The 10,943-nt window shown below is 34.5% G+C and overlaps 1 long non-coding RNA gene across 2 annotated transcripts in view; it reads right to left on the minus strand.

Moving 5' to 3' along the window:
* LOC117689480 (uncharacterized) overlaps positions 1-8,044 on the minus strand; it is a 45,017-nt gene extending 36,973 nt beyond the window's left edge. Inside the window, exons 1-2 of one of the 2 annotated variants that reach the window (XR_010714579.1) lie at positions 7,890-8,044; positions 7,029-7,086 (exon numbers count right to left, since the gene is read on the minus strand). This is a non-coding gene — a long non-coding RNA (uncharacterized lncRNA). Of the gene's footprint in view, positions 1-7,028; positions 7,087-7,650; positions 7,847-7,889 lie in introns of those variants that run through there. The other variant, XR_010714578.1, reaches the window with a different exon arrangement.
* Between the last annotated feature and the right edge of the window lie 2,899 nt (positions 8,045-10,943).

A 10,943-nucleotide genomic window follows, 5' to 3' on the forward strand; every position in this document is an offset into this window, starting at 1 on the left:
AAACAATCTCTTGCCCTGTGTCCTCTTGTACCACAATTATGACACTTGTAAGGAAAACTGCCTTTACTCTGTGAACCGTCAGTGTTCATCGTGTTTGTAGTTGTCGTGTTTGACTTGCTATCTGTTAAAGCCGCTATTTTGAGCTCAAGTTCTCGAAGAGATGCCCTTAGTTCATCTCTCAGTTCTTTGAACTCACCTCTGACATTAGTTTCTTGTGTATCTGGTTTTTCTCCAGAGGCTCCCCTTGCGTAGCTTAAGTCGCGTCTTTGTCGCTCAGCCCTACAAAATGCCTCTATCTCTACGGCGAGTCGTATAGCCTCATTCAGCGACTTAGGTCTTGACTGTTGAATTCTTAACCTCATGTCAAAGTCAGTGAGCGCATCAACGAATTGATCCTTGGCTATCATTTCTGTGACCTCACATGGTGCACTAGGGTAAGCTAAATGTGTCAGACGTCTTATGATCTCACCTAGTTCAGGCAATGTTTCAGTTGATTTTTGGCGCTTCTCTTTTAACATAGCCCTGTACAATTCTGTTTGGTTTGCTGGGGCGAACCTTGCCTCTAACGCTTCACAAAGGTTCCTATAAGCGCATGCATTGTCTTGACGCATATTCCCCAACACCGTTTGAGCTTGTCCTCGCAGAGATGCAGCAAGGTAAAGACCCTTTTGTTTGTCATTCCACATGTTTATGTTACCGCATGCCTCAAAATGCGCTCTATAATCTATCCACGAACCAGTGCCATCGAAAGTAGCTGGCTTCATCACAGTTTTTCCAAACTGCTGATTATCAATCATTTCATTTTTCATAGGTGTGTTATTAGGACCCCAAGCCCTCGGTATACTAGGCATTGTGTAACTGTCCTTAGCCAAGCTCCAAGTAACGCTTGTCGGCGTAGACGTGCTTCTGGTTTCTGGCGACGAGAAATGGACACCAGGTGTTGAAGTCCTTTGGTAGAATTCCTTATCTCCCTCCGTAAACCGCAGTGTAGACATATCTTCACATAGATCATTTGCTCTAACTTTTGGACGTGCACCCTTTTCATCTGGTCCATATAATTCATAACTTGGACTTCCATGCAAATATCGTCTGTTCAACTCAGCCATGGTATCATCTTGCGGTCGTTGTGCACCTGCATCTGTACAACTCAAACCACTCACCATAGATGACTTAGTTACCTTAGCAGGAGATTGCTTATGCATCATCATCTGCAACTTTTCTTTCAATCTTTGTCTCTCCGCATCAATCTTCTCAAGATCTGCTAACAACTCCTGCTCAACATCCATATTTAAATGTGTACTGATTCACCTAATGTCTCAAACTGATCACAGTTCCTTGTACCTTGTTCACGGGAACCAAGTGCTCTCTAAGATACTTTTATTAACTCCGTACCTTCAATTCTGTATACAGTAGCCCGGTGCACAGAACACAGTACCCTTTATTCAGCACACAGTATCTTTGTACTCAGAACAAAGTAACTTTCAATGCGACCTGGTAACTTTACTTCACTCGGTATCAATACACGGTACCAAAACTATACTCGGTTACCAACTGCACTCAGTCACCAGCTACACCAAGTCACAAAAATACGTTAACCACACACAAAAACAAAAATTTCAAACACAATGATTAATTTATCAAAAATCAAACGATCAAATTTACCCTATCCCTTGACCGGCTGCCACCAAAATGTAACGTGTTATCTACTGAGTTCTTTTCAAGGGAATAGGGTATTAAATATATTAATAATTTTCCTTTACTCTGCCTGAGTATGAATGATTGGATTTAAAACAAAATAATCAAAGTAAGGCGAGGTGTGTGTACGTGTCCTAGAGCCGGGCACCCTGCACCGTGTTACTTGTCAGAGTCCTTATTGTGTTCGTGGAGTACCAGGTTATTTCACCCTTATTCAGGATTACTTCTCCTGGTACCCCACCACAATTCCTCTCGACTTCTCTAACCACTGGCGCTACTTACTTCGACCCTTGCTCTTTCTTTCTCTCTCGCTTCTTCTTCTATAGCTTTGCGTTCAGGCGTCCTTTCACTTCAGCTGCTAGATCAATTCTCCCTGAGAAACTCTCAGCGCGTCCTTATATAAGATTGGGTCGTTCCACCCGTCAAAGGGGTAACCAGCATTCTGGGAGAGTCCACTCTAGTCTCCTTAGTTACATCCCTTTGAAGTTACCGAACGCCCAATCTTTCACCGTTACAATACTGTAGCCCTTAGAGATTTTTTCCCTTTTTTTTATACAACTAGATAACTATATAACAATATAACAAGACCATATTGACATAGTGACCATCTCAAAGGGCCCCGCTTAAAAAATGGACATGGTCTGACCTTGAAAATTGGTTTGAGTCCACAACACACCCTTTACTCGAAAGCTCTGTTTATGTGAAGTATGAGCCAAATAGGGGTAAGTGGAAGGTGTATATGTTCTGAAAAAGAGATTTTTTGCATGGTCTGATATGACCTTGATCTACAAATTCATTCGAGGTCACTTCACACCCTTTGATGATAGACACTCTGTGAGTAAAATATAAGCCAGGTTGAACCAAGGGGAGAAAAGATATGCCACGGACAAGGATTTTACATATAATTCTGATATGACCTTATCCTTAGACCTAGAAACATGGTTCAAGGTGACTGCACATCCTTTACCCAAAGACACTTTACAGGTGAAGTTTGAGCCAGGTTGGGCCACCGGGAGAGAAGATATGCCCCAGACAAGCGATCTTGGAATGACAGACGGACAGAAAGACGGACGGACTGATCACTATAGGGCGCCCGCAGAGTAAGGCCCTAATAATATTTGACCGTTCTAATTTTTGATTTCTGAGTTTTGATTTTCAGACGTACACAGAAACATTAAATATAACAATGCGGTATAATTCGGGGTGTAACAATCATTTAAAATTAGGGTGAAGGGAGTTTAAAAATTGGTCTTTGATTTTATTAATTATATATATATTGATACGATAATGATTACGACAAGGGTACATGTACAGGGCATTAGTCGAGGGGTTTTTCCAGGGAATTAGGTTTCTAAGATGAGATATCAAATAATTACTGAAGTAATTTTCTCGCATGATGAGGAAAATTATGGGGGTATCAGTTAGCCTTCTACAAATCTTTTACAACCCTACTTGTATTTTTTTTGTCTGTATATTAAAACATAAAAACCGTGGCACCGACTGATTTTGTCAGATTCTACGGGTGTTGTTGTATTGCTTTAATTTTGTGTCCGCCTTGTACATCACGATTATAAAATATCCACAGCCTTTAGCAATATTTACATGAAAGTGATTGTTATATAAGCCTGACAATGACACACTGCTGCAAAGCAATTTGTAAACGTCTGATAACTGACGGAAATAACAGCGCTTCTCCTTAATTTAGTTTTTTTTTAAAGAAAAGTTCTTACAGCCATGACAAATCAAACAAAAGGCGTCTTTTTATGTAATCATTCATTTAAACATGGCTAGTCTTGACATTTGCTGAGAGTTTAATTTTAACTTCGTAATATATAGTATACATCATGTGATGGACGGAGTGTCAAGATTTTCTGAGAAATATTTCGCCATGACCCATGTCTTTAAGGTTGTGGCGTACATTTAGCACTGCCACACAATATTTATAATCCATCTCGTACATGTTAAGGAATTTTCTACGTGAATAATCTGGGTTTTTACATCTTGATTATTGTTTTAATTTTCTACTTTGAGTAATAGTTTTGAAATTATCTTTTTTTTTGCAAGAACATCTGATTACTTTTAGGTTGTTTGAAAATTGCTCAATAGGACGTACTTGGTAAAAGTTGAAAAAAAAGCTGAGAAATCAAGAGCTTTTTCAGTTCAGTTCATTTATTCGCTCGAAACCATTTCAAACATATGGTACATGAGGAAAAAAATAACATTAAAATATACATATAAATTGGTCAGATGTAAACATATATAAGTATAAGGTTACAAAGTTAGGAAAAGTTATACAGAATGAACATCATGGAGGACAAACTACCTCGTTTATCTTTGTTATAAATATACACAATTTTCTCTACAATTTCATGTTTCATAAGGTACGAAAATTTTAGCACATTTGGTCTAGCCGAAAATTGTTTGTCTATAAACTTGTTCCGGACTTGTGAGAAAATAGCTCATTTTTAGTCTTAATGTTTTTATTTTTCGCTAAGCTATACTTAAACATGACCCAGGTAGGATGCCAAGCGCCGGCTTACATTCAGAAACTTATAAGAGCATATTTATGCGTGCTATATACCGAATAATTTACAAGAATGATTGGTCGCTTGGCGAAATTTTGTTGTTTTTGATTTTCAGTTTTTTTCTTAAATTTGAATACTATTTTGTAAATTCCAGGCATTATGCATTCAATCAACACATTAATCACTACAAGAAAACTTAAGGTCAGAGTACTTTTGCTGTTTTAGATAAAATTGCTAGATTAGGTAAAAATGATATAAGATTCGTTGCTCCAAAGTATTTCGTAATTAGGAGTTTTGGTCAATCGGGCTGAACTCGATCATCAACGATCAAAGATCAAATGAAGGACAATCTATTTTTCTATGCATAACCAGTCATGTTTTAATAATCTGATAACAATTACACTTCTAAACAAATTTTATTAAACCGCTTTGTCCCAAGATGAATTACAAGTATTCATTATGTCAAATCCCTTTGTAACCATTTGTTAATGATATTACAATAAAATATGTCAAGTATTCATTCATAAATGGTCAAGTCAAACAATAACTAAAACTTCTGAATGGGGAAATGGTTGAATATATTCGATAACTTTCAATCGACGCCGTGTGATACTTGTTAAATGTTTTAGTAATTTCCTGTTCAGCATGATATAGCAATACTGCCATAAAATCGGAAAACTGAAGTATTCCGCCGATTCAGAATTTGTTTTGACAAGAGACCAGAGGATTTAAATAAGAAGGAAAAAATCCATTTGGCTGTAAAATATGAAACGCCAGATATGTTGGTCTATGTATAGATATAAAACGGCACACTTTTAAATAAAGGGCGTTGGGAGAAGGCACACTTGTCATTCCTGTCTTCTCAGTTTAGTGTGCCAAATATTCGGTTTATTTTTTATTTAGCTTTTTTCTTTTCCTTCTTTTTTTTTTGGGGGGGGGGGTTGTTTGTTTTTTTCTTTTTTGTTTTGTTTTGTTTTTGTTCTGTTTTGTTTTGTTTGGGTTTTTGTTATGTTTTGTTTGTTTGTTTGTTTGTTCGTTGTTTATTTTTGTTTTGTTTTGTTTTGTTTTTTTTGTTTGTTTGTTTTTTTTTTTTGGGGGGGGGGTTACTTTACGAGATAATCTTTGGAAGAACAACAATGTCGCCAGAGTTTAATATAACATAGTCTTGTATTGATCGCCTCATTTCGAAAAACCGCAAGTCATTTGTTCAAATTACTATTATTTGTGCATACACAGACAGGGTTATTAATGTAATAAATTTCCTGATTAGTATTTGAAATATTATATAGAAAAAAATATCTTACGTATCCTGTTGTTTTGGTTTTGAATAAAATAGGTTAATTTGATTAAGTATGTATACTTAGAATAATACAACATGTATCATAAAATGTAACGGCATCAAACCCGCTACACATAATTCGATTTTTTTGTAATGTGAATCTTACAACTCACACTATGAAGACGAAAACAAAATCATTTCGGTAAATTATACATATGTATTCACAAAATAAACATCTTATTTTATCCACTGTACGTTTGTTTTTGGCCACAAATAAAGAAAAACCCATCAAATCTATGATGATTTATGATAAACCCCAAAAATGCCGATTAATTTAAATTCGTTGCTTTAAAGTACATTACCCTGCGATCAAATACACAATTATCTAACATTACAAATTACAAACACTACAAAATAAACTAACCCTTTTTGTTTAATTTATAACCACTAATTTTGAGAAAAAAAGTACTTTTTCTGAATATTAAAATTCTTCTTTTGATATATTGGTTATTATTTTTCAAATTTCCCTTTGCGTAGTTCACAATATGTATTTTGAAATGTCCATTTTATGAGGAATTAATTAAGAAAGAAGTATATAAAGCTTTTATACTATGTAAAACCTAATGTGTACAAAGTAGTTTTAAAAGTGAGTGAGTGAAGACAATATATAAGATCTTGATAATTTAGGTAAATCTTTACAGCAAGCAGTGAAATCAAGAAGTTCAGTACTGTAATATTTGTAAAACATTCATTGTTATTTTGTTCCTCTATTCTATCTGTCCACTGACCAATGGTAACTAATTTATGGAATGTTAATATAACGTAATGTATTCTAATGAGTTGTATAACTTAAGGAAATACACTGAATTGAATTGAATTGAATGTATAATTAGTAGACCACTGCTCCCTATTTTACAATGACATTAAGATATTACTGCACCTGGCTTTTATAGAAACAGAAAATATCAGTAAACCTGTACTTGTTTTTAAAGGGAGGGTGTTTCTTTTTTGTTATCGTAAATAACCTAAACGTCTTAGTACACTGGACCACCTTTGAGGGAATATATAATGACCTTGTTAAAAATGTAAACATTATATATCTAAAAATTTATCTTTGTATCGCGAGTTTTTGTCAGGAATGTGACATTTATTAGTAAAATTTGACAGCTCCTCTCTCTTGTTGAGGGGGATGAAGTTTACAAAGTTCAAAAGTCTTTAGGCTCAGAGTTAGTCAAAATCGAGAGTGCATTAATTAAATCGGTTTCCCGTAATGTGTCATCAGGTGTGCAATCTGACCAGAGGAATCGGTCTTTTACCTGTGCAGGTCTTGCCGTTGACAATTTGAAAATACAAATGTATATTAAGTAAAATAATTTGTCGTTGTTCGGTTAGTGCCTTTGTTCGTTGTGCACAGAAAGAAAAATATCATAACAATGAGCATGTATGTTTAATTTACTAGCATGCATAACTAGATAACTACATAAAGATACATGATAGTACTTCAAAGGAACACTGTGTATATCACATACCAGACTAGGCGAGTGTAAATGCACTCTTTCATAGATGTTTGCAAGGCCCTCTTTTTATCTACCAAAAGAAACACAGTTGCGTTCATTATCCAATAAATGCAATCGCTCACATCAAAATTCAAAAAGAAAAGGTGGGGTTTTTTTTCAAATGCACACATTGTTTTATCATGGTGTTATAAAGTGTCATTGTTCTGCTGCATACTAGTATTAAGCATGATCGGCTAACGCGCATCGAAGAATATATCTAAAAATGTTGTTCTAAGCTTAAATACGTTTTGTTTTGTTTTTGTTTTTTGGTTTTTTTTTTGTTTTTGTTTTTGGTATAGTTTCGTATACAACGAATAATACATCGAGTTCTACCAGTATATGAAAAATGATAACATTTTCACCAGAAATAAATGTTACCAAATGAGAAATAGGATAATCTTTACCAAAAGAAAATATTTCAGAAAACATGACAATTTAAACCTTAATACAATAGAATCAAACCAATTTTAATCCTAGGATATTCGAAAGTATTAAAATCCACGCCAGTATCGACTTTGACAAACGTTATATATTGTCTAATAAAAATAATAAAGTTATGAAACGAAGTATTCTTCAATCTTACGAATATATCTACCTTAACTAGACTGAAAATCGGAAATAATGCAGTTTTATCCTTGGAACTTGAACACCGATTTAGGCCACATTGTATCTGATAATTACGTGCACTTTAACAAAGAGATGTTACTTATCCCGCAGGGCCTATCTGTAATTAATAATGTAAATATCTCTCTCCTGTTGACTTTGTTTTGACACAAGCCGACATGCTTGGTGTTGATAAACACATTCATTGAAAGAAAATATTAATTTATCTACCTTTGAATTTGTCACCTGTTTACCATGCCCAGTCTTATTGTTTCGTTGGTACCCATTAAGGCTCTCTAAATCTTTTCCTACTATCGACATATCGTCCAAAATATTTCGCACTGACGTCATTCGTGTCGTCTGCAACAATGCTTGTATTCATAAGTTGGGATTAAATAGGTTATGGTAAACTGTCTCAGTCTTTGTTTAATATTTATCTGTTCATGCTTTTGTCGATATTTGATACTCTTCAACCTAAATCTAAAACTATCAAAACCCTGGTCTATTTAGTATATAGTTCGTATACGTCAGTCAATTTGTACACACTGCATTGTTCAAATATTCATTTTGAACTTCGAGGACAAATACTTCATATAAACCAAACACTGTTTTAAAATTTACTCGGATCTAACAAAAGTTTCCAATTTTACCATCAGTTATTAAAAGGTTGTTAACCCGTTTTCATTTGGCAGGAGTAGAAAGAATAATGTGTTACCTTAACATTTTAAAAGGTTTCAAATGGAACATCCTATACCTCATGTCCCCTATAAAGTATCACTATTAAAGATAGTAATATCTATCTTTAAAACGTTGTAAAATACTTGTTTCCTCGGCATACTAAAGTAACAATATGTCGAAAATTATGTCCGGAATAAAGGTCAGAAATAAATAGGTTTTGGACAGCATTGTAAGTTTATGATGTCGGTGGACACCATTATCGTACAGAGCAGGCCATTTAACTCTCAAACGATACTCGTTTTTTCTTTTCATTGTTAACCTAATACATGTTCAATAACAGAAAACTAAAACGCTATGAATTATATAGAGTTAAATTATGAGGAAACTAATAGTGGTCCAGACGGCTCCAAAAATACAAGGTCAATGTCGTGGTAAGCAATAGATAACTCTGACCTTTAACGTGTTACGGAAGTAATCGTCAAAAGTATCTGGAATCTGACTTAGACTCGCATCTCTGTTAACTATAATGGAACAACCAGTTTGTCAGAAATATTTTATAGAATTTACACAAAATTGACTATAATAAGCATGAATAGTTGTGATTGCTCTCCGTTCGTCCGTTTGTCTGCCTGTCTGTTTTACTCGATCTTGTGTCTGGTACATAATATTGTTCTGTATGAAGCTGTACTTTGTATAGAAGTAATTGCCCATAATTTGATGATTCCCGTACATGTCCAATCGCACCTTCTCTGGTCTTTCTAGCAAAGCTCTTTCAGCCTGATGGAAAGGTCTTGGAAGTTGTAAATGTGATGTTTTGTGACTTCGCTTGAGTTATTATTGACATTCAAGATTTGTAACTTAAATCAATAAATTGAGAGGTCAAAGTTGATGTATGGGCGGCGGAAAGGGTAAAAAATACGTTCATGCAAAACAAACAACTAATTTATAAAAACATACTAAAATACGAAACAGTCTAGCTTAAAACAAAATCAACCGCCTCTTTTTTAAAAATCAACAGATACCGATGCAAAACAAACGATCACCGATGCAAAAACCAACTGTCATGCACAGAATCAACGCTAGATGGCGTGCAATATTGATGCCAAACTTGTCGATAACCGTTCATACTGACATTTACATACAGGTACAATGGGCCTGTTGTGAACGTGTATCAAATGTAACTATTGTCATTGTTTTCTATTTTGGGGAGAGAGTTTAAATGCAATCTTTTTCTTTTAAAGATAAGTTTTGCAACATACCAAAGCCTAGATGGAGTGTAAGCTTTGTGTGGTTGGGATTCGAATACAGTAACACTGTACATCGGTAATCTTCGGTGTTCATACATGCGTTTGTACTGTTCACAGCATAAAAGAACACGCTTATTGATAGAGATCGGTTATTGACCTTTATAGTCTAAGCACCTTGAACTAGAGCTAGTGCGACCATTTCCGTTTGGTTGTAGACAAAAAAATGAACGTGTTAATTGTGTAAAGGCTCAAAGGATCAAAACTGACAAATGTTAGCGATCTTTGTGTTTCGTGGTCTACACAAAAATGCACTAAGTCGAAGCACTTATGTGAGATTTTACGAGATTTCAAAATTATATAATAATACAATCAGTATGGGTGATGTAACAGTTAGGAATCAATTGTTGTTCTGTGTTGATTTAAAATGTATTATCTTGAAAAAAAAAGGCTGGACTTGACATCTTTACCAATATACATGTACATATGTAGTGAGGAATAAGTGACATATCAGGTTTATCATACATATCTACTAACTAGCCTTGTCCATGCACCACCACCACCAAAGTCCAGCTCATGTGTCTGTTTCTCTTTTCACCTTGACATGAGGTTAAAGTCATTAAGTCTTTAAAGTTTTGCAGCTGGGTCACAATGTATTCTTTACTATTACTAAAAACATGTAATTAGTAATAGAAATGTTCTGTATTAAAGTGCATGACCTTGTCTTGTTCTTGCACTGTACTGTAATTTTGTAATTTTAATATATAAACTATTCATTTAGGTAATTTTGAAGATAATTCCAGTGTGGTATCAAATTTGATAGTCAAGCTACAACCTTGAACATTCATTTCAAGGTCACGATGTACGGATTTTTTTACGCATAAAAATTATCGTGAATACATACTTTGTATAAATCATGTATTTCTAAAATACATGGATCATGCAAGATTTTTTTTCTACTTTATTATTTTAGTTCATAATTCAATTTGGTGTATATTTTGCAAAAAGTTACGTGTACTTATGCGGCCATTAATGGTACATGTACTGTATACTTGTAGTTTGGCCAAATAATTCATACATGTAGATAAACAATATGAATGACTCCGTAAGTAAGAACTTTTGCAAGATTTTGAAATTATCCTAGGAATTCCACAGATTACAAGGGGGAAAAGTCGCAATTTTGTACATCAAGAAAGTCTACGATTTCAAATATCTAAGGAATATTTCACTTGCTAATTCTTTCCGTCCGTTGCGCCAAATTGAATTTCAAAAATCATAAATATTAGTTATAAACGTGATTATTAAAGAGGGTGAAATCATAACAGAGAAAAGAAAGTTGACTGTGAAATTAAACCGTTTGAAC

Source organism: Magallana gigas, chromosome 6 (genome assembly GCF_963853765.1).
Source record: "Magallana gigas chromosome 6, xbMagGiga1.1, whole genome shotgun sequence".
Lineage (NCBI taxonomy): Eukaryota > Metazoa > Mollusca > Bivalvia > Ostreida > Ostreidae > Magallana > Magallana gigas.